The sequence below is a fragment of the Acomys minous genome (assembly GCF_964271855.1).
Source record: "Acomys minous genome assembly, chromosome: 10".
Lineage (NCBI taxonomy): Eukaryota > Metazoa > Chordata > Mammalia > Rodentia > Muridae > Acomys > Acomys minous.
Window position 1 is genome coordinate 101,983,742 of NC_140491.1, and position 27,761 is coordinate 102,011,502.

The following is a 27,761-nucleotide window of genomic DNA, read 5'->3' on the forward strand; positions in this document are numbered from 1 at the left end:
CTGATACATCCTCTTATGTTGGTGGTTCTGTGTATGTGTGCCTGGTTTGCACAAGTAGGTTATGAGTTCCTTAGAAGCAAGAAAATTTCTTTGTATTGGTTGTGTCTCAAACATCAAACAATGGTATCAAAATTAGGAGGGGCTGTGAGGGAACATTTGAATTTTTTTTTTTATTTTTGTTTTGAGGTTTTCTTTAAGTTTTGTCTGTGGAAAGAAAAATGGCAATAGATTAACAGAAAACAAAATTTAAGGTGTTTAAGCATGGAAGTCACACAGGCAGAAGCTCAAAGAAGGACTTAAGAACTGAACTTTAAATAGCATGTTGACTGCTAAAAGGACACAGGAAAGGGTCAAGAATACTGGCAAAGATGTAGCAATGAGGCATCCTAGGCTGACAGGGGATACTTAGTCATGGTCTGTTACATAGGAAAAGTCTTCTATTTAAAAGTCATCAGATTAATGTCTGTGGTCAACTCTTCCCAAGACAGGTGTCAGACCCTGAGTCCATGAAAAAATTTTTCAGTAGGCAGATGGAGGCTACAAGTGAGGACTGCCCCACCTTCTATTTACTAATGTAGATAGATATGAGCTTGTTTTTACTAAAGGACATTTTCCGAGGGTCATGTCTGTCTGCAGAAGTCAGCCATTTTTCTGAATAACAAACTTGGAGTATGCCAAGGGAACAATTTAGGGCAAAATGCTGTGGTGTCCCATAAAACTTATCAGTAATGATATGAGATGAAACGAATAAAGACTTTGAAACCACAGTGACTTAGATTTTCACCCACGAAGCTGTAATTTGCTTCTGAATCAGAATAACATTTGACCCCTCAAATGTAAATGTTTTAAACTATTACTTTAATGTTTTAATCATGGGAAAGTATGTATAATATTCTCATGTTACTAAACACTGAGGTTGGGGTTTGTGTCCTGTTTGATGACCATTCAGTGTTGATTATCGTTGCTTATGTGCCACATGTGAAATGACTCTATGAGTTAAAGAGATCCTTAATCAAAGACAGAAAATAGGGGAAGCAGTGTTGTGAACTATGACATTTTCTACTTCCAAGGTCGAATAAAACACCTATTCTTGAGCTTTTATTTTAAAAAAAAATCACATGGTAAGGCCTGTAGAAAAGACAAATTGCAATGGAACTGAGTTAATAACGAGCACAAGGAATTGTGTCTCATCCAGAAGTAAAGCCCGTTCTTTGTTTTTTGAGGTTTACCTGAAGATATTTGTCACGATGCTGCAATCCCACTCTTGCTTATGCATAATTAGACTCCATTGAGTGCACTATAAAAATAAAATCTGTGACAAAATAATTTTTGCTAATATCTGTTCTTATTTTTCTCTTTTACTTTTTTATATATATGTGTACATGCACGATCACGTGTGTGGATACATGTGCACGTCTGTACTCACATGTATGGATCACGGGAGTCTAGCTTGGGTGTCACTCCTCAGGAGTTGTCTACCATGTCTTCTGAGACAGGGTCCCTCAGAGGCCAGGAGCTTGCTAATGAGGTCAGTGGTCACTGGGATCTGCCTGTCTGCGACTCTGAATTAGAAGCAGGCACGCAGAGGCTCCTGTGCTTCTGTGGCAGGCGATCTACTACTGCAGTTCTCAGCATCTCAATCCCTCGGCGATTGCGTATCAGATATCTTGCACTTCAATATTTATGTTATGACTCATAACAGTAGCAAAACTGCAGTAATGAAGTTGCCACCAAACTAATTTTATGGTTGCAGGTCACTACAACAGGACCTGTGTTAAATAATCATAGCCTTAGGAAGGCTGAGAACTCCCTGAGCTCTCTCTACAGCCTTTGCTCCTAGTTCTCCTGTTAGGTCTTATGTAACAGTCTATGCTTCCTTAAAACATCAAATGACCGATTGATTTAACGGCAATAAATGATAGGACGCTACATTGTAGGGATGTGTTGAAAGTAGAAGATCTCTCCTAACCACAGAAACACACTGAGTTATGATTTAAAGGTCTTCTTTATCACATGATTTTCCTATAGGTGTGATCCTTTTTGCTTGTACTTTGGTAATGCTCTTTAGTTGGATGACAAGAAACTGAATTATTTTATAGTGCTATTCATTTTAGCTTCATAAACTTGACAAAGCAACAAAATGTTCACTCATTGTTGATTTTAATATAACTATTCAGGTCATATACCTAGGATAATTAGTTTAAATAGTGGCCAAATGTAGAAAAGTTTTATGTGCACACACACACACACACACACACACACACACACACACACACACACACATTAATAATGTAATCTGCTCTAATTTGGATAAATTGCAGCTGCTTAACAATAGAAAAATGAAGCATTTATAACATTCTGGCTAAAATGGGAGAGCACAACTGTTCAGCATGGTATGTAGATTGCTATCTAGAAATCAAAAATAATTATAGCCAAAATGAAATATATAAATATCACTATTTTTGAAAATTGTGGCTTATTTGATGCATTTCTTTTTTATTATTTTTTATTTTTTACATATACATTTAATTATTACACATATATACAATAAACTACCTACAGCAAGAAGAACCACGAAACAATCAGAAATTATGTAAATGTTACATTCATAGGGTTTTGACTATTTGTATTTGGCAAACTTGAAGAAAACATCTTTCTTATCTTGGTGAGTCTAAAATTCTCTTAAGATGTCTTCAAACTATTCTAGGGTACCATCTCATAACTCAGTAATTTTGTAAGGTCATGATGCATTTATTTTGTGTTTAGAAATGTTTTATCCACAGCAAACACGTGCTTTAAAGTCATTATATACAGAACAGGCAAGAGTCTTAGCAAGATTTTCTTTCCTGTAACAGTGGGCTGAAGGGAGCAGAGGGAGATAAGTCATTAAAGAATTAACTTGGCTTTCCACAAGTGAAACATTTTGAAGTGGTGTTAGGTATGCAAGCACAATTCTAGTCCAGTTGAATTTGAGATTAGATATTTCATCCTTTGCATAGTGATTTCATACATACAAGCCACACTTTAGCTCTGCAAGTCCTTCCTACCAACACTTTATATTATTAGGTGTCATTACAAAGTAATGAGATAATTTTTATTTGCATAAATCATGCAAAATTTGTAGCTGCTTCATAACTATGACACATATTTATGGAAAGTCTTAGAATACGGATGATGTGGAGAAAGTTCTTCAATATTTATGACATTTAGTGTAAGGAGTAAAAGTAATTTCAAATGCAGGAAATTGTTTACAACTAGCAAATTATTTCAGCAATAAGAAACAATTAATTGCATTTTAGCTTTGCTAGAGGAGGAAATGTTTTAACTATAGGCACTTGGTTTTTAAATGCAAAGAAATTTTTGCAGTTTAATGAAAATGTATAGAATTTTGGATGTTTGAGATGTTATATATACATATGTTCAAAAATAGCATATAGTAAATATGTATATATAAATATATTTATAAAATATTTTCATCAACCATATAGAGAATGTGACTTATTTATTTAAGTACCCATTTGAGTGTAGTTTGGTTTATAAAATTGCTTTTCAGTAAGAATATAAAAACTAAGAGCAGCTTAATATTTTCACTACTAATATAATTTTCTGTAAAAATGAAAGCTCATTAAAGAGAGATATCTATGCTTGAAAACTTCCCTGTCTTGCATAATCTTATTTTAAAACAATTTTCCTAATATAAAACAATAGAAAATTAACAAGGAATTTTTAAGTGAATTTATTAGTTACTATATTAACAATTTTCAAATATGTATAGCCTTAACCTAGAATTTATAAAATATACCATCAAATAAATATAAACTGAATAGAAACCTATATATATTGTGTTTATAGACAGACTATAACTTATTGATACAAATTCAAGGGGGGTCATCATGAATAAATGGTGTGTAATCTAAATTTAAAAAAGGTTTTTTAAGAGTTCTGAGAATATGTCATAAGATTATAAATCTTAGAAAGAATAATACATCCTTCAGTACAATATTATATCTCAGAATTTGCTTTAGAATACTAAAAATTTAGTTGCTTCAGACAATGAACATTTGCTATTCTTTACATGTTTCTGATGAGCTGTGCCATTTATCCAGTCTTGTCAGGTGCCACATCTACCTGCGAAGTGGAGTCTAACTATTCTTGGAGACCTGAGATTTAGACCAACTCATCTCTGCCTTGTGAGTTTTAGTGATGGAATTTAAGAAAGAAAAGAGAAGGAAGGAAGGAAGGAAGGAAGGAAGGAAGGAAGGAAGGAAGAAGGAAAGAAAGAAAAAGAAAGAAAGAAAGAAAGTTAATAGGGACTGGCAAATTGTCTCAGTGCATAGAATAGCATGCCAAAAAGCATGGTGAGATGAATTGGATTCCCAGAACCCAGCTCTAGCAACTGGTCCTGTGACCTCCACAGTGTGCTATGGTACATATGGCCCACTTCCTCCACACCAAAAAATGATCAAATGGTTCAATTTATTATGAGTTAACACACTTAGAAGCAGGATCACACACAAGGGGTTCCATTTCACAACTGTTTGTGGATGCATTTGATCTTGCCTGGATGAGCCATTTCTGAATGGGAGCCGGCTTTAGGCTTATCTTGACAAGACCAGGAAGAGGGACATCCTTCCCTCTTCTTCAAAGGCCCCACTTGCTGTCCACATGACTGAGAGGGTGAAGCCCCTGAAACTATTCCCTGAAAGAGCTGCAGCCTTCTGTTTGTTTCCCTGACTAATGAACATGTTTTGTGATTCAATTAATCAATCTTGACTTTATTCCATCAGACACTCCAGGGCTCCAAATGGTAAACAATTTGATTATTTCATTATGTGGCTTAATGACTCCCTGTTTTCAATGCACAGCTTTAATTGCTCCTTCAAACCATTCAATTGAAGAATGGAGATGAGTTTACTTAATATTTAACAGTGGCTATCTCTATCATTTATTTGGGCCCTGAGTTTTTGACAAAGACCATTCAAACACAAAATGGACTTGACATAGAATACACTGCTGGCATACGCTGGCTGTGCTGTCGCCATAGAATGTATTGATTGAATCTATCCTACAATTGGAGCCGTGGAGGAAAACAAGAGGACATGAAGCTAAAGAGACTACTAAATCATATGTACACCAGTTGTTAACGTGGACCATGACTAATCAAAGATGGTCAATACCATCTACTATTAGCTATTTTCATTCAGTTCAATAATCAAAGCTTCTCCTTTTGTTTAACGACAAATCTGGCACCATTGCCCTTTTAGTTCTGAATGAAAGCAGGACTTGAAAGCACAAGTAATCAGAATTCCCTGGTTAGGATCCATTATAAAGTCACTTCATTGGTAGTTTGAATTTATACCTGCCTAACCTCAGATATTATGGGTGCTCAGGGCTTGGTTTTCTTTGCTCTCTGGAGCAGCTCCCTTTCTTAGACTGAAATGTCTGCTGTAGCCTTCTTACCTATTGAATGGCTTTGCACCAATGTTTGTGAAATCATTCATCACAAGAATTATGCATTCAGTGAAAGTGCTTAACAAGATAAACAAACATTTCAAAATCCTGAAAAGGATTACTAAAATATATATTTACCAAACATATATAAATATTGAAAAAAATTTTTAAAAAATCAGTAGTATAAAAATATAGTAATAAAGTCCAGTGAATGGTCCTACATTCATACTAACTAAACAGGAGAATATGTGACGACAAAAGGTCAGTTAGAACATTTGGCTCAGTAAAATCTTTTTTAAATATACTTTATTAAATTATTATTATTACATCTCAATGGTTATCCCATCCCTTGTATCCTCCCATTCCTCCCTCCTTCTCATTTTCCCCTTACTCCCCTCCCCTATGACTGTAATTGAAGGGGACTTCCTCCCCTCGTATATGCTCATAGGGTATCAAGTCTCTTCTTGGTAAGCCTGCTGGCTCAGTAGCATCTTGATTGCATAAACTTGAATGAGAAATTTACATCAGAAATTTACTAAATCAGTAAATTTTTGTGAACATCAAATAGTGTAAAACCTGGAGAGATCTTTAAGGTACAGAACTAAAAATTTTTAAAATGGCACCAAAGTATCATTAAATGATTAAATTCTTACATTTTCTCATCCTGCATACGTTTTTAGGTGCCCTTAGGAAATGTAACCATAACAGCATGGACTTCCATTTTCTCACTTGTAAAGGAAGACAGTTGAACATGGAGTTTCTGAAGGTGGTGTGCTAATTAGTTTTTGTCAACTTGACAGAAAACTATGGTCTCTAGGAAAAGGGGAGCTTTAACTGAGGAATTCTCTCCATTAAATTGCCCTGAAATCATGTCAGTAAAACATTTCCTTGATTAATAATTGATGTGGTGGGGCTGAGCTCCCAGTGGTGCGGTCCGTTTGTGAGTGGTTTTGGGTTGTATGGATCCAAAGGGTCCTAGAGACCTACATATAGAACATTAAGATGGGCGGATCTGGGCCCAGGAGTCCTGCTCATACTATGGCACCAGCCAAGGACAACACGTGCAGTAAGCTTTGATCCCCTACCCAGATCTAGCGAATGGACAGGACATTCTCCACAGTTGAGTAGAGAGTGGGGACTGACTTTCGCATGAACTCTGGTGCCTCATATTTGACCACGTCCCCTGGATGGGGAGGCATGGCAGCACTCAGAGGAAGGATAGCAGGCTACTAAAAGAGACTTGATACCCTATGAGCATATACAAGGGGAGGAGGTCCCCCTCAGTCACAGTCATAGGGGAGGGGAGTAAGGGGAAAATGGGAGGGAGGGAGGAATGGAAGGATAAAAGGGATGGGACACCAACTGAGATGTAACATGAATAAATTAATAAAAATATTTTTAAAAAATAAATAAAAGTTTCTGGGACTATGAAAAAAAGAATGTAAGCAAAGCAAGCAATGAGAACAATGGTTGCCTTCCTTTATGGTCTCTGCTTGACTTATTACCTCAGGCAGCTTTCTTACCATGCCTCCATGTTGGACTATAGGATGTAAGGTAAATAAAGTCCATCCCACAAAGTTGCTTCTGATCATGATGCTTATCACAGCGGCAGAAAGCACACTATATAGATACTGGTACCATACAGTGTGCTTTGTTATGACAGACATGACAGTGGCTTCTATGCCTTGGATGGTTCCATGGGAGGAAGTTAGAGAAGTTTTGAGCTTTCAGTTGGTAAAGCCAAGGAGTGTTCAGAGATTGATGTGGCATCTTGGAAGATAATATTGAGAGCAAAGAAGATACTTTTAAAAGTCCCACAGAAAGTCCATCAGGGCTCTTCATGGGATGTATTTACGTTAAGAGTCTGTGCATGTGAAACCTCTGTTTTACAGGAACAATGGATGCTGGCTTTATGGAATTGGAAATTTATTGGGGATTTATAAGAGAATATTACTGAGGTGATGTCTTCTGGAAAGAGTTTCTTCTTCAGAGTCAGCACATAGAAGCTGTGGTCCAGAGGGGGCCAAGGTTGCATCTAAAGCTGTTAGCCAAACATACTAATATCTAAGAATCTCCCATGTAGTACTGGTTTTGGTGGCCTAAAAACTGCAGGATTGAAGAAATCATGAAGAAAAAAAGTAAGGCTTGGTACCATGAGGCATGATGAGAGTCCTTAAGGAGAGCAGGAGACCTGAAGGTGTGGTGTCATTTGCAGTGGAGACCACATATATTGGTTATGTTGGAACCCTGGGGTGACATCTAAGGACAGTAGCAAGTGGGGGATAGAGACGATCTGAGTGTATGAGACAGGATCTGTGTGCTGTGGATGGCTAGTCAGAGACAGGAGCTAAGAAGCTCTTTGGAGTTTGGGAGAATATGACTGAGTACCATACACCAGGCACTGGATATTTACGCTGATGGATGGTGGTTTTGCTCTGATCTGATTCTCCTGAGAGCCTGGTTCTTGCCTCCTAGAATGAGACATTATATAAGTTACTATTTTCTATTTTACAGAAGCCCACAATTAAGAAAGTCGGGAATTTAAGAGGACTTAAACTTTTAAAGTATTGAAGTTTTTTTTTTAAAGACTGTGATATTTTAAATTAAACTATGCTTTATGTTGTGATAGTAATGTGACATTTTGACAAGAACCAGAAAGGAAAGTTTTGGTTTACCAGTGTGGTGCTTAGGTGTCATTTTTACCAGAAGTCAATTGCGCTGGTTTGTTTTTGTCCATGAAACAATCCAGAGTTCCTTGCTCAGTTACTCAACTGGGAATTGCTTTTATCAGATGGTCCTGTGGCCATATCTGTGAGGGATTTTCTTGAGTAATGGTCGATATGGAGTGGGTGGGGCTTAGTAGAGAATGGCACCCTTGGGTAGGTAACTCTGGGTTGTATAACAAAGCAAGCTGAGCAAGTAATACAAGGCATGCCAGTGAGCAATGTTCTTCCATGATTTTCCATGTCTTCAGTTCCTGCCTCCATGTGCCTAGGTTTCAGTCAATAGGCTTTAAGTTGTAAGATGTAATAACCTCTTTTCTCCCCAAGTCGCTTCTGGTAAAAAATGTTTATCACAGCAACAGGAAACAAACTGGAACATATGGGAAGGTTCTTTGGCAAGAATCTTTGATTTCACATTTAATGGAGTTCGTCCTTAGGTCTAGAAAGGTCCCATTTATAAGACTTTACCTTGAATTGTGAGTGGGTGAGTGGGGCAGATGCTTATGAAACTTTGCAGCAGGAAAGGCAATCCTATTTTGATATGCTAAAAATATATATTGTGATTTGTTAAATTGTGCTTACTAACCTGACTCAAAGCCTAGACAGTGATATGTATGTCTGTCATTGTCATTTTTCTCACCAGTTAATAAAATCCCTGTAATTTAGCAAGCCAAAATCCAAACCCAAATGTGTATGGAAACATTTGTTATGGTTTTACATAGCACACACACACACATACATACATACACACATGTGCATGTACATAGACAAACAGACACACACACACACACACACACACACACACACACACACACACACACACACACACACACCAAGTTAAACCAAGACGTCAAGATGCTACGTGAATACATGGACAGACTGTACCATTTTCTTATATTTTAGAAATCTTTTCTTTATGTTGCATTTCTTTTGTTTTGTCTCAAAAAAATGTGAGGTTTTGCTGTATGTTTCTTATATGCTGATGCGTTTATTTCTTTGCTATATTTTGTGAGGTATTGTATTAGAGTTAGAAAAATAACTGGAAGATTACCAACAACCCATTTTCATGTCTGTAGGGCTTCCAGAGAAAACTGCCATCCCTTCTCATTTGTGTGTCACAAATTGTGACATATTTGTGACACTGTGAAATATACAGTCACAATATGACACTACTAAAGAATGCTGTGCCAATAAACACAGAGGGATATTAAACAGGAGTGACTCGCATTCAGCTGGGGAAACTGCATCGGCTCACAGACTGGCAGCCTTTGATATTTTACTTAGAGTAGTGGGTGTTTTTCCTCCCCCCGCCCCTTGTTTAAAAAAATGAGGATGGCTCTGATATCTGTTTGTAGCTCTCCTTCTTGCCTAGTCAGCCTTCCAAAAATGGCCATCCAACTTCTATTATTTATCAGTTAGACTGATTTCCTTTTGACCTGTGTGATCAGCCCCCTCACTGTGCTCCCATTACTGATATTCAGACCCTACAATGTCACTCAGCATCAGGATTCAACTCAACTCAGGAATAAGTAAACTTCAACTCAAAGGGTCATTAGATAGAGGAAATTGGATTTCACGTATTTATTCACTTTACATCCTGATCATAGTCCTCTCCCACTTTTCCTCCTGGTCGCACCATCTCTCGCCTTTTTCCATACCTCCTCTACTAATTCTCAGAAAAAGGTGACCCCACCCACTCACCCTAGCTCATCAAGTGGCATTAGGATTTAGCTCGTCCTCTTCCCCTGTAGCCTAGTAAGGCTGGGAATGATAAAATAGAAGGAAAGCAAGTCCATATCAGAGACAGCACCCACTCCCCTTACTAGAGGACCCACACGAAGCCTGAGCTGTCCATCAGCTTCATCTGTGTAGGGCGTCTAAGTCCAATCTATTCATGGTCCTTGCTTGGTGCTTAAATCTCCTCAAGCCCGGGATATTTGGCTCTGTTGGTCTTCTTGTGAAGTTCCTGTCACCTCCAGGTCCTTCTATCCATCTCTCTACTTTCCCACAAGACTCTCTATGCTTCACCCAATGTTTGGCTGTGTATCTCTGTATCTGTTTGGAATTGCTGCTAGGTGGAACATCTCTGAGTACAGCTATGCTAGGCTCCTGTCTGCAAGCATAGTAGAGTGCCACTATTAATATCCAGGATTTTCTCTCTCCCATGGGATGCACCAGATAATCATTGGCCAGTCCCTCAATCTCTGCTCTGTTTTTATCCCTGCACATATTGAATGAAGAGAAAATTTGGGGTTGATATTTTTGTAAGTGGGCTGGTGTTCCCCTCCCTCCACTAAAAGTCCTGTCTAGTTAGTGTCCTCTTCAGTCTCCATGACCGCTGCTACTAGAAATATCAGCTAGAGTCACTCTATGAATGTAGGTGAGCAAATGTCCTTGTATGGTGGAGCACCTTTCAGGTATATTCCCAGGAGTTGTGTAGCTGTTTCTTGACGTAGAGCTTTTCCCAATTTTCTGCAAAAGTGCCAAATTGATTCCCAAAGTGTTTTTTACAAGTTTTTACTCCTACCAGCAATGATGGAGTGTTCCTCTTTCTCCACATCCTTGCAAGAATGTGTTGTCACATGAGTTTTTGCTCTTAGCCATTCTGATTAGTGTAAGATGGAATCTCAGAGTCATTTTGATTTGCATTTCCTGATGACTAAGGACATTTAAACATTTCTTTAAGTGCTTCTTGGCCATATGATATTTCTATGTTGAAAATTTTTTGTTTAGCTCTGTACCCCATTTTTAAAATTTGATTAATCAGAAATTGGGTTCTTCTATTAATTTATTATAATTTATTCAGATTATATTCTGATTGTTATATTCCCATTCCCACCCTTCCTCCCTCTTCTGCCCTATCCCCTCTTCTAGACCTCTGACAGATGGGGACCCCTTCCCCACCATATGGCCACAGCAAACAGTCATTCTGAGTGAGGTCACCAAGACACAGAAAGACATGAATGGTATATGCTCACATAAGTAAATATTAGTCCAACACAGATGTCCTCTGAGAGATTCCATGTAGTGTGGGAATCAGGACAGATGCTGAGTCTCTCTGCTGGACTCTGGGGAGAGCGCTGAAGGTGGTATGGAAGAATGGGTGGATGGAAGTACCCAGAGGGCTCAGGCATCCCACAAGTAAACCATCAAGGCCAGGGGGCCTGCACAAACTGTTGCACCAACTAAGGACAGTGCATGCAATAAACTTAGACCCTCTGTTCAGATATAGCCAATGGACAGGTATTTCTCCACCGAAATTGTATTCTTAATCATGATCTTTGACCCTAAGCAGTAGAGACGCCATTCCAGACAGTCTGCAAATCCATCACAGGAAGTCCACCAGCAGTCCCAAACCCGTCATGAGTATCAAAGTGGGAATATCTTCTATGACTTTTCTCACATCCATGCACATTTAATGCGAAAATACTGGAAGAAAGAACTTTATCCAAACGATTAAAGTTAATGTCAACTTTAGCATCATCTGCGTCTTCATATGATGAACCTTGATGGTACAAACTCATTGCAGTGAATTGCTTGTAATTCTGTAAAGGGAGAAAAATCATATAAACCCAATGTGTCTGGCATTCTGTTAAACAAGTGGCCATAGATTTCCCAAGGAGGAATGCATGTCTATGAACATATATGCCACGTGTGTACTCCCAGAGAAGAGGGAGGAGGAAGGGAAGAAGAGAAGGAAGTAGGTCAGGGCACAAGAGGGAAAACAAAAAAAAAATGCCTTTTTCCTCCTTTTGGGAGCTAGGTCCTTGGAGAGCCACCTTCCTTATTTGTACTGGCTACTTTGTCTGGCCTCCTTTGTTGTCGGGCAAAACCCCAGAGCAGATACAGAAAAGCCTTTTTTTGTTACAGCTTCTCTCCTTTTCTAGCCTCAAACTGAATCCTTTATGAAAGCATAGAATTCTGTGATTTTTTTTTTGTCATTGTTAAAATGAAGGCTGTTTAGCACCGAGTGGAGTACAGGCACTGATGTTTCAGTATAGATGAGGCTCCAAACAGCAAGATCAGCTTCGACTCATCCTGGAAGTCAAGCAGCTTTCAGAAATCTTGAGGCCCTTTTCTTCCCGTGTATCTAGTAATCAGGATATTATGTATGGGAAGTAGAGAGTTAACACACTTTTCCATTGTGAAAGCTACTTCCTCATGTACTTAATGTGTGGTGGTGAGTGAGTGCAATAAGTTCCAAACACCTGAAACAAATTCAAGCTCCATTAATGCTCCTCATCTGCACCAACCACTGAATATGATGATTTATGATGCTTAATAGCGCACTAACTTGTTTTATGTCAGCATAAGTCATTTATTAGATATCGTGAGACAAATTGCCCTAGAGCGTGGGAATGCATCATAATAGATGCGGTGTACTTTCTTCCCCCATTTATAAAAACATCAAGAGCACACATTGAAATTAAGTGTTCTGAATTTAACTTTGATTACATGTCAATATTTTATTCAGGATAAAGTTGATATAAAATATTTCCCTTTCTGATTATAATGATTTAATCATGTATATTTCATCTCTTTTTTATGTTCTCATTATTTTGGAGTTTAAGGGTATTTTCACTTGTATTTTGAAATATATTAAGGTGAAATTTTATTATTACTTATTAAGATATATATACATCCCTTTGGTCAAAGTCTTCTTATCATCCTTTTATCCCCTTCTTCATCCTAACAAATTCCTTATTCCCAAGTTGCTTTGGTACCTTCATTACTTTTCCTTTTTGATAAAATTCTTATAGAAAAAAAGCAAGCTATTTAAAAAGAAGCCACACAAGCAAGTTCTCTGCCTCACAAACATCAACATGCACATAGTGTTTAAGAAAAAAATTCAGGTTTAAAATAAAATAAAGAGGTCATGGGCCTTAGTTCCTAATGTCTCTAAAATACTGCTGAATAAAGGGCCAGCAGGTATCCAACTTCTTTGTTTGACCACATGCTCCTATTATAGATGTTTAGAATGCAGTTGGCCCACCTCAGTCCGTATCCCTGCTTTTCTATTTTAGAGTGATGCCGCAGGTAGCATGTGCATTTGTATTTTGATCCTGAATTTAATCCCAGCAACTCTCTATTCAGTGATACGAGAGAGTGGAAGAGGAGAGCAACATGAATCCGCCTGCAGTGATTCATGCATCACAAATGTTATGTGCATCACTGGAACTGTAAGAAATCAGCAGATGATCAAACAATGATTTGGGGGTGTGGTTGGCTGCACTTTTCTCATTGAAATATGTTTGGGTACATATAACTTCTTATCTTCTATGCTGTCAGCACAGACAGCTATCCTGTAAACTACTTTGTGTATTTGTAGGGTTTTAGGCAACTTCTTTTATTTTCTTCTATTCATAATGACCTTGAGCTGAATAGCTCCTTTTTGTATAGCTAATATTCTTTATTTGAAAGATTTGGGAACTTAAGTACACAGCTTTGTATTACTTCTCCTCTAGAGCCCTTCCCCCTGCTCCTGTCTACCTGAGTCTGCAGCTGTGGGCTGCTGTGGGAAGTCATTAGCAGTAGTCACTCTTCACTAAGCCTCACAGCTTGCCTAGGAATTAACTGTGTCTTCTGTGAGTCTTGATATATGTGTAATGACTGTGTCCCATACGAAAAATCAAGGGAAATATTTTCATTATCAATGCAGTAAACCCCTTTCCACTTCACTTATTCATCCTAGTTCAACTCTGTGCCACGGAAACCACTTTTTACCATGCCCACAGTTGTTTCTTTTTCAGAAAGTGACATTATATTGTATATGGACAGTTCATGTTTTCTGTTTGCTTGGCAATACAGACACTTTGCTCTGTAGCTCATTGTATTTTATGACTAAGTTATGCTCCTTTGTAGAGATAAATGTCATATGTTAATTCACGTGCTAAGTAACTTCTAAGATTTTTCATTCAAGGAAGAATCTACTATGAACATTTCTGTTCAACATATAGTGTGGGTTCATGTTTTTAATTATTTTATCTTGTAACTGTTGCGGACATGGATTTTCCATTTAATAAGGAGCAAAGTTGCTGACGATACTGTATGACTATGACTACTTTTGTAATAAAATGTCAAACTGGTCTCCAAAGTACATTGTGTTCCTTCTAGCAAGGCGTAGAGCCTCTTTGTTCTGTATCCTAAACAGCATGTGCTCTTAGGCTTTTGAATTTTTGCTACTCTAGTAAGTATATATTTAGAGTAAGTGCAATTTTGATTCTTTTTTTTTCTTTTCTTTTCTTTTTTTAATTTTTATTAGTTTATTCATATTACATCTTAATTGTTAGCCCAGCCCTTGTATCCTCCCATTCCTCCCTCCCTCCCACTTCCCCCCCCCCACTCCCTTCCCCTATGTCTGTGACTGAGGGGGACCTCCTCCCCCTGTATATGCTCCTAGGGTATTGAGTCTCTTCTTGGTGACCTATTATCTTTCCTCTGAGTGCCACCAGGCCTCCCCATCCAAGGGACATGGTTCAATATGGGGCACCAGAGTTTGTGTGAAAGTCAGATCTTATTTTTACATTTATTAACTTGTTTCTGTGGTCTAACATGAGTTTAAAAAATGTTCACTTTCTGTTGGAGCATCTAATTCAGTGATATAATTCTGTTTGCATCCTTTATGGCAGCATTTTATTTTGTTTTTATTTTATTTTGCAATTTTATTTTAAAACTCAATTGAAAAATAGTACTTAAGCTTGGAAGTCTGGGGTTTCAGATCAGTGTTAGAGCACTTCATTGGCATAAGGAGGCCCAGAGTTGTATTCCTAGTGCATCGGATAAAATGGGTAAGGTTTTTATTATTATATCTCATCTATATGACAAGCATGTGAGAAACAGTATGATTAACAAAACCTCCTCTTGAATATTTATTAATCACTAAATATATTCCATAATTCAATTATTAAATTATTAACGACCAAATGCTTAAGTTTAGATATTTTATAACCCTAAAAAAACATATTCTTCTTAATTAAAAGGCAAAGTCACATGAGTTTTACCAGCACACTAAGCATGTGTGTCATTGAGTAGTTTTGGAACATATGGGCAGAGCTTCTTGTTAAGATGAGCTACAGTCTCTTGGTTGGCGTCTATGCTCCAGGCCCTACACATCTTTTACATTAGCTTTGGGATCAACCGATTCCTCCATTCACATGGCATCCAGTTGCCATCCTTTGGTTTATCTGCCACATAATCAGGTGTCATCAGTCCTTGCATAAAGTCAGAGTAGGCTAAGTAGCCTGCCCTGTGGCCATGTTCCAGCTTCTGTGAGTGGGACAATCTGTCTTGTCACCCTTCGAGCCCGATAGATGACACTGGTGGAACTGTGCAGGATGTTTATGTAAGGAATAAATGCACCTCTTATTGACCATTCTTTTAAAGGCTGATTCCTGGTGTTATTCTGGTGACATCTAACTGTCTACCAGCCTCCCAAGGGACATACCATCTTCTCTATGCATATTTATTCCATTTTCCACAGTGAATTATTAAACCGTGCCCTGAATATATAACTAGTTTCAGAAACAGCTTTCATCTTGTTACACAAACCCTTGGTGGAGTCTACCTCATGAATTGCAGACCAGCACTTAACCCAAAGGTCACAGCCAGACAAGGGAGCCTCTCCATGATGCTCTGAGATGCCTCCCTGTTTGATCTGTGTTTTAGTCTCGAAAGTTCCATGCAATGATCCAGTATGTTAACTTTTTTAAATAAATTATTTTAGCCAGAAAGAAAGGTAGGAAAATATATTATCTATCTTCCTGCAGCACTGCATAAAAGTAAAGTGGTGAATAGATAAAGACTCCCAGGTAGTGAAATCCTTTATGTTGGTCCCACTTAAGAAGCTAAGGAATATTTTTTTCTAGCTAAGCTTTGCTGATGTTAATGTCCAAATTCTCCTCTTACATAATATATCAAAAATCCTGCATAAAACAGAAGAGAGTAAATCCAGAAGATTCAGGATTTAGAGTAAATAAAACATACACTGCCCACACACACATAGCATTCAAATTAGGTAAGCCACAAAACCATACAGCCATTTTCCCTCTTCTCTTTCTCTCTCTCCAGCTTCTCTCTTTTCTCTCCTCTATTCTTTTCTTTCTTCCTCTCTCTCCTTCTCTCTTTCCTTACTTTTCTCGTCTCTTTTCCCTTTCTCCCTGTCTTTTATTGCTCTTTAAAGAGAGTAGCCTTGTGGTGTAGCCCATGTAGCCAATTATAATTGTTTCTACTACTTAAGATGGAGTTGTTTTTTTTTTTTTATAGAAACATTTGTGCTGGAACCATTGTTTTATTTCTTATTCATATCAGTGAAAGAAACGAGTTGTTTTTTTTTAAATCCTCAAAGATATTCAGTATCTGAGTTCCTTTGCTGGTAGTTGTTTTTTAAATATAGATAGTCTTCTCATGAAGAAGATGAGACATAGGATAAGCACGGAGCTGAGAGTATGGATGCCACTCACAGCAATTTAGGGCCTGAAGCCCCAGTGTAGATGCTGTAAGAAGAAAGAACTCTGTAATAAATGGCCTTTGACAAGGGAAGGTAAAAGCAACTGTTTTTCCTTGATTTTTCTGATGGAATTACTTGGCATGTGGCTCGGGAGGTTTCAGTAAAAGATTGCCCATGAGATGAGTTCCATTCATTTTATTTATTAAGACATGCTTGACCAAACAAACCAAGAAAAAGTGTAACATTCTCCAAAAAGAAATCGTTTCAAGTCTACAATGAACATTTTAAATAAGTCTCCTTCAGGGTAGAGTCGCACTGACTTCTTTTTCTTTGGAGAATCATCAGATATTTTATTCAGATCTCCAAAGTAAAGGCCACTTCTTGCCTCACAATATGCCGTGCATCTGAGGTCAGTGAATTTGGAGTCAGATGGTGCCTTACAAGGTCCTGATGCTGACTTTTATCCGGCAGATCCTTCTTCATAATAAATCATCATATAAAATAACAGACAACCTGTTTTCATATGGAAATAAAACACTTGAAAGAAAAAGTCAGATGTCAATGAATCAAACTCTCAAGCTGGAATCCACCTTTCCTCCCGCAGATGGCAGTCCCTATTCCCCAAGGAGTGTACCCTGCTTCCACAAAGTTCTTCCACAAGTAGATAAAGAACTCTGTCTTATGTTTATCTTCACATGGAGCAGAATGTACCACTTGGGAAAATTCACATTTTCAGTAAAATTACGGCTTTTGGAGGAACGTAAAATAATTCTCTATTTGCTGCCATGTAAATGACAGGCTATGTGTGACCTTGAGTACTGAGGACACAGCTTAGCAGTGGGAGATGAGGTGAGTGAGAGATTTAGGAAGGGTTGGGGTCAAACCCATGCACGACAAAGACATGACATAGCCCAGCAGGCTTAGAATAAGAAAAAACAATGAAACAATAGGTCAATCAATACATTACAGAATCTTCTTTGAAGATATTTGAACAGCGTTTTTTCTTTATTTTATCTTATTTCATTAATTTATTCATATTATACCTCAACGGTTATCCCCTCCCTTGTATCCTCCCGTTCCTCCCTCCCTCCCATTTCCCCCTTACTCCCCTCCCCTGTGACTGTGACTGAGTGGGACCTCCTCCCCTGTATATGCTCATAGGGTATCAAGTCTCTTCTTGGTAGCCTGCTATCCTTCCTCCGAGTGCCCCCAGGTCTCCCCATTCAAGGGACTTGGTCAAATAAGGGGCACCAGAGTACATGAGAAAGTCAGACCCCACTCTCCACTCAGCTGTGGAGAATGACCTGTCCATTGGCTAGATCTGGGTAGGGGTTTGAAGTTTACCACCTGTATTGTCCTTGGCTGGTGCCATACTTTGAGCGGGACCCCTGGGCCCAAACCTGCCTATCATAATGTTCTTCTTGTAGGTTTCTAGGATCCTCTGGATAAAAGTGTTTTTTTCTTATTTGTTTGTGAAAAATGGGAAGTATGTTATCAGGCCCACTTAGACTTTTCTGACACCATATAGAGAACAAATACCAATGTTAAACTTTCTATAAATGTTGCAAAAGACAAGCTAGAAAGATAGTGTTTGACAACTGTAGGTGCTGTTACACATAGGAAAGTAGCTTTCTTGCATACAAGTCATCCTACTCGCTACTTTAAAACTCTACGATTTCAGGCTTTGTCTTTTCTAGTGATGTATCAGCTGGAGATCTCCTCACAGGAGTTCATAGACAAGTAATACATGTATCATATGATTTTTGTATTAATATTTTCTCTAACTATAAATCCAGTCATAAGCACATACACCACAATTCTTTGAGAGGCATGATGGCTATGCTTCCACGCAGCCTCCTAGCCTCAGGGCAATTAACTGCCTTGTCAGTTCAAGCAGATTAAGACAGGAAGACCTTGGTATTAGGGTTACCAAATACAAAAGAGACAATGACTTCTCTTTCCGCTCCAACTCACTCAACGCATAGCCAACTGTTGTCTTGGTGTATAGCTCTACAACACATTGGGCCCTGTAGCATCCATTGGTGTTAATCTTGATTTATGATGTGATTCTAAGAGTAATGGGAGAATAAAGATACCTTTAGATTAAAAAACAAAACATAATTTAAATTAAGACATTACTGAGGATCCAATACAGCTAACATTTAAAGTGTTGATTCCTTTTGCAAAGGCAATAAAACAGTGTGTATCTGATCTCAATCAGAAAATAAATCTGTTCAGACTATTGAGAACGTGGTTATAGCTTTTATAAAATGAGCTCTTTCTCTATTGCTCTCTAACTTCTAGCCCCGCTACATAGTACTGGACTTGTTTTAGCAGAATGTGTTTTTCTCTATGTCAAAAACAATACAGGCTATAATATTAACTATATTTATGCTGTTTTAATGATAGCAACTATATAGCAAAAATCCAATCAGCCCTGCAGCAGGCCAACTGTTAGCCTACATTCAGTACCATACTGTGAAACATGTCAGGAAATTATTAATACTAGGACTTAACATAGTATATAGTTTTATAAAGTTTTAAAATGAAAATAAATTTACTTTTTGTTTTTATTTTTTAATTTTTGAGAAAGGGTCTTACTGTGACCAAGAGAATTTTTTCCTTGCATGTTTATTGAAGTAAAAAAAGCATCTCTAAGGCTTAAAATATAATACTGGATTTAATCTGAATTATTTCAGAGCTGTAGGTTCTTCTTCATTTAACATGATATTGTTGTCAGGAGCATCCTGTGGACAAATGCTAGGTACTCCGGGAATATTTAAATGTGTGCTACCACATAAAATCCTGCTTGGCTTTGTGGTAGATGACAACACTTTATTTATAGTCCCATTAAAGTCCCTTGTAATATTATGGTTACTTGCCAAATATATTCATAGTATTGAAAGTAGTATATTTTTATTTTCATTTTTTGCATATAATTTTATATTATTACACATATATACAATGAACTACCTACAACAAGAAGATCCATGAAACAATAAGGAATTATGTAAATGTTACATTTATAGTGTTTTGGCTATTTGTATTTGGCGGCCTTGACAAAAACCGTCTTTCCTATCTTGTTGCATCTAAATTTCCAAATAAAAGTCAATATCTATCATCTCATCTTTATCAACTTAAAACATCTATATAGACCTAAAAACATCATAACACCTAAACAACTAAGTTAACTGTAGAGCTAAACTATCTGGTCTTCAACCCTAATAGAGACTTGAGAAGGAATAAAACTTAATTACATGAGTAGACAGGAAGTACAGGTTACCAGCTTCCAAAATGAAAATTGACAGAGACAGTTTGTTGCCTGAACAATCACGAAAAACTCTCTCATTAGAGCATCATCTTCAGCCTTCTGGCCCAATATATCTGACAGACATATATATGTGGCAGGCACTACTGAGGACTTGCTTACCTTGTCTTGACAGAGTTTGGCCATTGACTCTGCGTGCATCCAAGCTTGCCTGTTTTTAGGCAGTATTTTGTCAGTGGCCAAAATGAGGGCATTTTTCCCAGTGGCTGGTTTGCTACATTTGAAGGTATCTCTATAAGGAGGTTCTTTGATGCTCATCATTCTATTTGAGGTAGGCTGGGTGTTGCCAGGGGTTAATCTATCTTATTGTCAGTGAATTTTTAAAATAATAAAAACATCTAAAAATGCTATATTCTGTATGTCTCTGAGGTTTTTGAAGACCTTACATTTTTACCTTATCTTTCTATAGAATCATATCTATCTGTTAAACCTAAGATGTATATTCTTGTGATACAAAATAGACTAGGAATTGATATGACCATGATTTGATCAATTAACAACTTATATAACTTACTTATCCTAAACAGCATGCAATAGCACTTTCAAAGTATTGGAAGTAAATCTTGTATAATTGGGTTGTATGGGTAAAATATGACCTATTAGAGTAGAAATATGTATAATATGTGTGAAGAATAATCTTAAATTTGAATGGTATACCAGTGCATCAAAAATTAAATGTATTTTGCATGCATATACAATCTTGAAGTCGTGATTCTCCTGCCTCAGCCTCCCAAGTGCTGGGATTACAGGCCTGAGTCCATTATCTGACTTGAAATCACAAATTCTTTAACATCCTATATATACAGAAGCATTGAAGGTGCACTTAGAAATATTATTTTTCCAATCTAGATGAGAATTTCAGATCAATTTCCCTTATGAGCATAGATTCAAAAATGCTCAATAAAATTCTGGCAAACTGAATCCAAGATCACATGAAAACCTCATCCATCATGGACCAAGTAGGGTTCATCCCAGGCATGCATGGTACAATCTTAATTACTCAAGCCCTGTGCTTCAATAGCTGTTTCATCCAGCACAATAAACTCACTTGTTTCAACCCACTATATCTACCTAAATGTAGGTTACAGTGTTCATAGAACTACTTGGAGACGTGTCTATATTTATTGTTTTATTTCATGGGAAAGACTAAAAATTCATTTTAGTGTTCACACTGCTTAAGAGTAATGACAGAGTGTGAAGTCAATGTTGGGTACTCTATCAATTTTGTGATATGGACTAGTTTGCAGACAGAGGTGGAAAGACCCTTGCTTGTGCTCATGTAGTTTCTGTGCTGCTTCAGCTTTACTGTCAGCTTGACACCATGTAGAGTCACCTAGAAAGGAGGAAATTCAGTTGAAGTATTGTCTCATTCAAATCAGACTACGACCATATGTATTAGGAGAGAGAGTCTTGATAGATTGATGTGGGAAGATTCAGACAGAAGATGGGGGCTAGGCACTATCACAATGCAGGTAGAAGTAAGCTGCATAGGAAAACTCATTGAATGCAGCAGAAAATAAACATGTAGGCAGAGTTCCCTTAATGTTTATCCTTCAATTCCTGCTTAAGTCACTGCCCTGTCTTCCCAGCTATGAACTGTTACCTCAAAATATAAACTGAAATATATACTTCCTCACACGCACAAGTTATTTTGTTCAGAGTGTCTTGTCATAGCTACAGGAAACAAACTAGAAAAGCCCCCCAAGGTATTATCTTAGGTAATTTATTATGGGAATGATCTGTTCTCTGACTTGATATTAAAATGTCTTCTCAAATTTATTTATAAAATGCTTTCTTGTTATTATTGTGCAGATTATAAATAATCTATCACTTTTAAAATCTGTATAAGCAATAATCTATATGTCTATTCTTTCCTAAACCATAAGGAACTGGATACAGTCCCATCTGCTGAAAGTTGTCATTGTCATCATTTCCGTTTGAAATAAATCCAGTCTGCCTGACTACTGAGCCATTCAGGGACAAGAAATCCATGCTTTTACAACAAATATGATAGTATTATATTTAGCCTGAGATAAGAGGCTCTTCCTCCTCAGGTGCCAATCTGCCTTTCAGGTTTGTATCACAACTAAGTCACATCTGACAGATTAATGTTGGGGTCACTTTGTTCATCTTCTGACTTTTTGTGCTGTGCTCAGAATCTTTCTTAGACATGAGGTTTCATGAATATTTACTTCTCTTCAACGATATACAATCTTGTTTTTTGTTTTGTTTTGTTTTTTTCAAGACAGGGTCTCTCTGTGTAGCCTTGGCTGTCCTAGACTTGCTTTGTAGACCAGGCTGGCCTCAAACTCACAATGATCCGCCTGCCTCTGCCTCCTGAGTGCTGGGATTAAAGACGTGCACCACCACGCCCAGCGTCTACGAGATTACAGATGGCTAAGCTACAGAACAGAGGAAATTCCAACCCTGAAATTTTTCTTTCATCTCTAAAGTGTAATGCATGCATCTTCACCTTATCAAAGCAGCAGCTGCCTATTGCCCCAGCAGGCAAAGTGTACCACTCAAATTGCACCCAGGTCCAGCTCAGAGTTCTATCACCACCATGTGTTTCATACAGTGTTCTCAGTAGGGAGGCAAAGATAATAGGGCTTGTCAAGTTGAGAGGATGACTTTTCTCAGGCATGTCTTTCCTTTGGAATGTTCACTTTCAGTATTATTCCTTGAGAGTTATTTTCAAATTAAAAAGTGTATCATCTTAATCTTTGTGTCATTGTCTTCCTCTTTATATGCATTGGCTCAATTTAAATCTAGATAATGCAATTATTTAAGGAAATGGCCAAGGAGAATAAGCAAGAAAATAGGCAACTAAATAGTAAGATTAGCATCTGTATTAGTCTGAATGGGACTGGCCTCCCTTGGCTCTTATGTTTGAATACTTGTTCCCTGTTAATGGAAGTATTTGGGAGAGATTAAAAGATGTGGCTTTGTTTGGGGAGATGTGCCTTTCCCAGTTAGCTCTCTGTTTTAGGTTTTTTTGCTGTGATGAAGTGCCAAGACCAAAATCAACTTGAGAGGAAGATCTCTATTTCATTGACACACCAGCAAACAGTCCATCACAGAGGAAAGTCATGGCCGGAACTCAGCAAGGCAGGAACCTGGAGGCAGGAGCTGATGCAGCGGCCAAGGAGGAGTGCTCCTTACTGCTTTGCTCTTATGGCTTGTTCAGCCTGCTTTGCTAGACAACCCAAGACCACTTACAATAAACTGGATCCTCCTCCATCAATCACTAATTAGGAAATTTCCTAGCAAGCTTGCTTATGTAGGCTTTTTCTCAAACGATTCCTGAGAATCATTGATCAATGATGACTCTCAAGTGATTCTTGCTTGTGTCACACTCCCTCTGCTTACTGCTAATGCTCCTGTGCCATACATGGCTGCTTGCTGCCATGTCTACTCTATGAGAGTCATGGACTCTAACCCTATGCCAGCATGAGTCTTGATTTTTAAAAATTTATTTATTAATTTATTCATATTACATCTCAATTGCTAGCCCATCCTTTGTATCCTCCCATTCCTCCCTTCCTCCCACTTTCACCCTCTTCTCCTCCCCTATGACTGTAACTAAGGGGAACCTCCTCCCCCCGTATATGATCATAGGGTATAAAGTCTCTTCTTGGTAGCCTGCTATCTTTCTCCTGAGTACCACCGGGCCTCCCCATCAAGGGGACATAGTCAAATATGGGGTACCAGAGTTCATGTGAAAGTCAGTCCCCACTTTTCATTTATCTGTAAAGAATGGCCTGTCCCTTGGCTAGATCTGGGTAGGGGTTCAATGTTTACTGCCCGTATTGTCCTTGGCTGGTGCCATAGTTTGTGCAGAACCTCTGGGCCTAGATCTGCCCATCATAATGTTCTACTTGTAGGTTTCTAGGACCCTCTGGATCCTTCTATTTCCCCATTCTCCCATACTTCTCTCACATAGAGTCCCAAAAGGATGTCCTCACATCTATCCCATTTTTCCTTGTAGGTGAAGACTTTCATGGGACATGCCCCTTGGGCTAGTGTCTAGTTATAAGTGAGTACATACCATTTGAGTCTATGAGTCATGATTTTGTGTTATGTCACAGCAATAGAAAAGTAGCTAAGATGGCATACCTTTAGAGTGAGCAGGCCAATTTTCAATTTTAATAAGAGTATTAGTTGCCAGTTGCTGCTGGAACAAATTGTATCAAAATTAATGACAAACTGTGCAAATTTATGGTCTTAAAGTTTAAATCAAAGTCCTTCATGGGAGCTGACAGTATGACTAACCACAGAGAGAAGTTTGGCTTGTGTATAGGCCTGAAGATCTGAATTCTGTTACTAAATGCCACAAGATGGCAGGAGAGAGCCAACTCCTGAAATTCTATCTTGGATTTAAGCTCCCCTCAGCACTACTGTGGTGCATGAATACACACACACACACACACACACACACACACACACACACACACACAGAGAGAGAGAGAGAGAGAGAGAGAGAGAGAGAGAGAGAGAGAGAGCGAGAGAGAGAGAGAGAGAGAGAGAGAGAGAGAGACTCACACACACATGATATTATTGTATGTATCTCATTAAAATAAAATTAAAGTATTAACCAACTAGCCTGATATGTATGTGTAATCCCAAACACTTGGCTCAATTTAGAGACTAACTTCATTCAAGAGTTTTATACCAAAGGTGGCACCTTAATGAGACCCATCTTACAAAAATAAGAAAGACAGAGTAAGAAACAGAGGAGAGAGTTCAGAGACAGAGAGATGGAGAGACAGAGAGATGGAGCACATGGTGATGGGAAACTGGTTGTGGAAGGGCAAGTTTTCCATTCAATTCACTCAGGGCTCTGATGGAGATTTCACTCTTTGCCATCTTTAGCCTCTAGGTGTTACCTTCCCATTTTGATGAATGACATTTTGACTTTATCTTTAAACAATAGTAACAGTAGTTCTCGCATTAGGTTACTATACTTTTTCTTCTAGCTTCCACTTCTACTTCTGTTTTCCTATTTTAATATCTCTTCTAATTACATTGGGCTCGTTCACAGGTCACGTGACTTAGGAAAAAAACTCCCTGTTATAAATAGGAAACTGGATGAAAGGGGAGCCTTGTTTCAGCTCTCACAACAATACATCTAGGATCATGTTTTAAAAACATGAATCTGCGTCTTCTACATTTATTAAGACACACTTATTAGTTGCTTACTAGTCTTCATCTACCCTTCATCTAGAAATTAGAAATGTTAAAGGGAAAATAAATAAATAAATAAATAGATAAATAGATAAAAAAAAATAAGAAAGAAATGTTAAAAGAGTAGGGACTAAAGAGAAGATGCCAAGGTGAGGATACACCCCGCCAAACATGACAATCTAGTTTAATCCCCAGAACTCATTTGTTAGAAAAAGAGATTGGACTTCCACAAATTGTCTTTTAACATCCACACACACCATGACAAATGTGTATTCACACATACATGTGGAAGGGGTGATTTTAAATTATTAAAATAAATAATAAGCAAAAAGGATAAAAATATTCAGATACTAACCTTCAAAAACAAAACTGTTGAAAAGAGTTAATAGTATTTTTTCATTGACTTCAGTCTGTCAATATCAAGGTTAGAAGAAGAAACATCTCTGTTTTATAACAAAGAAGACATCACCCTTGCCTATTGAATATGTCTTATGAATTACAGGACAGATGTATATAAAGATATAGGTACTTAAAGTAAAATTGTATTCTCCAAACCAGAGTGAGGTTATAAAGAAGGAAGAAAAATGTCTACAGAAGGCTACATAGAGCCGTAAAAATGCTCTACAGGAGGCCAATGTATAGTACTATTAGCCAGTGAATAGCACTGAGCTAGTCTTTGAATTAAATAAGCAAGGGAAGTTGTAATATCAGACATTTAATATTTTGTATGAAAGTCTTATGAAGCTGCCAGTGAAACATTTAATTCCACTTCCAAGTTTATATTCTAGTGTTTTAGATTATAAATTCTTCAAACCTCCACAATTTCTGGATGACTGGTGATGTATTCGGGGTACTGTTTTTCAAATTACTAAGTACGTTCCAAGAATTGTCATACACAAGGATACCAAGTTTACTCTGCTTTTGGTATATAACATAATTTCAATTTCTCATCTAATGAGATGCCTCAAGCATTATAATCAGTTTAATCTCTTGCTGTAGCCAAGTGCCTCTAAAGACATGCTCTGATATTTATATTAAAAATAATTGGAAATAAGACCATTCCCACTAACCTGTATTCAAGGGGAAAGAACTATGTTTAAATTTATCCTGGATTCCCTGTGTTGATCAGACTGTCAGCACCATGGTGAAACTACCTGGAGGGAATCACTCTGGCATATTCTTTTTTTGGTGGTGGAGGGGGGGGGAAGAAAGGGTTTATTTGGCTTACTTTTCCACATCACAGTTCATCATAAACAAACAAACAAACAAAAACAAAAACTCAGGATAGGAACTCAAGCAGGGTAGGGGCTTAGCGACAGGAGCTGGGGCAGAGGTCATAGAAGGCTGCTGCTCCATCTGTTACAAAAAGATCCTGGCTCATACTAAATTTTTAGGGATTTTTTGACCCGATGGAATGATCTCCTCATATCTGTCTAAGAAATAGAAACCCTTCCCATCATGAGGATGCTCAAGTGACAAATTGCTATATTCCAAATGGAGAAGAGAACCACTCTGGCGTATTCTTACCTTATCACATGTGCTAAGAACGGCCACACTCCATTATAACAGAAAATGGAGAGTAAGCACTACAGTTCTTGCAGCTGGGTGGTACATATGATCTTTGTACATACTCTGTTCATTACCCCCAACTTTTAGACAACCAGCAGCTCCAATTTTGCTTAAAAACCCGTTAAACACACACATTTGGCATTTTGACCAAGAGCAGTTGAATCAGGAATGGACAGGCAAGGGTTCTACAAGATTTCCAGCCAGTTCTTGATGATAATACTGGAGAACACAAGCGTGTTTTGACCCTGTTCCAAGAAGTCAGATTTTTCCATCTGAGCATGGTTCGTTGAGAAGCGTGAGCTCTGGTCATTAGCAAGAATCTTGGGAGTCTTTCTCACTAAAACTGCCATCTTGACTTCCTATGTTTAATGTCACATTGACAACAACATTGAAGAGCAAAAGTTATCTCAGGGAAATACTTTGCCCTCTCATAGGACCTCTACACCTCTGAAAGACTTTGGTAAACATGCTTACTTTGTCTCTTTTTGCTTAGGTTGATAGGTGCATACTGTTGGGGATTGCAGTGTTACTATGACTTTTGATAGCACTGTGCTATTTGGCATTATTAGGTTATAGTGATTATGGAGGTGGTGGCATGTTACTGAAAAGCATTTTTGGTTATTTGGTTCTTTAATAAGTGATTTTGTTTTTTTTTCTCTTAATTGTTTTTATCTTATAAGTGAAAAAAATTTAATTAAAATTCACTAAATGTCTCTATTACTTAATTTCTTCTATGGGTCTTATTATGCTTTCAAAAATGAGACAATTTGAATTTTTGCTTTCTTGTGCCTTCTGTATTTTAGTTTTTTAAGACAATGTACATTATAAGTTACTGTAAAAGCTAAGTGTATTCTTTGGACATGACTTAACGTTTTAATTTGGTATTAGGAATCAGACAGATAGACAGGTTACTGATAGATAAATAGATAGATAAGACATAAAACAGGCATGTACATACAGTGCCATTAAACACAAGTCAAAATAATTAGAGTCTGACATAATTTTTGAAATTTGACAACTCCTAAGATGAATACACAGTAAAGAATTATAGTTACCAAAA

The 27,761-nt window shown here is 37.7% G+C and overlaps 1 protein-coding gene across 1 annotated transcript in view; it reads left to right on the forward strand.

The window, feature by feature from the left end:
- The window catches only part of LOC311607222 (uncharacterized protein), a 120,934-nt gene that overhangs the window by 40,146 nt on the left and 53,027 nt on the right, over window positions 1-27,761 (forward strand). The window lies entirely within an intron of this gene.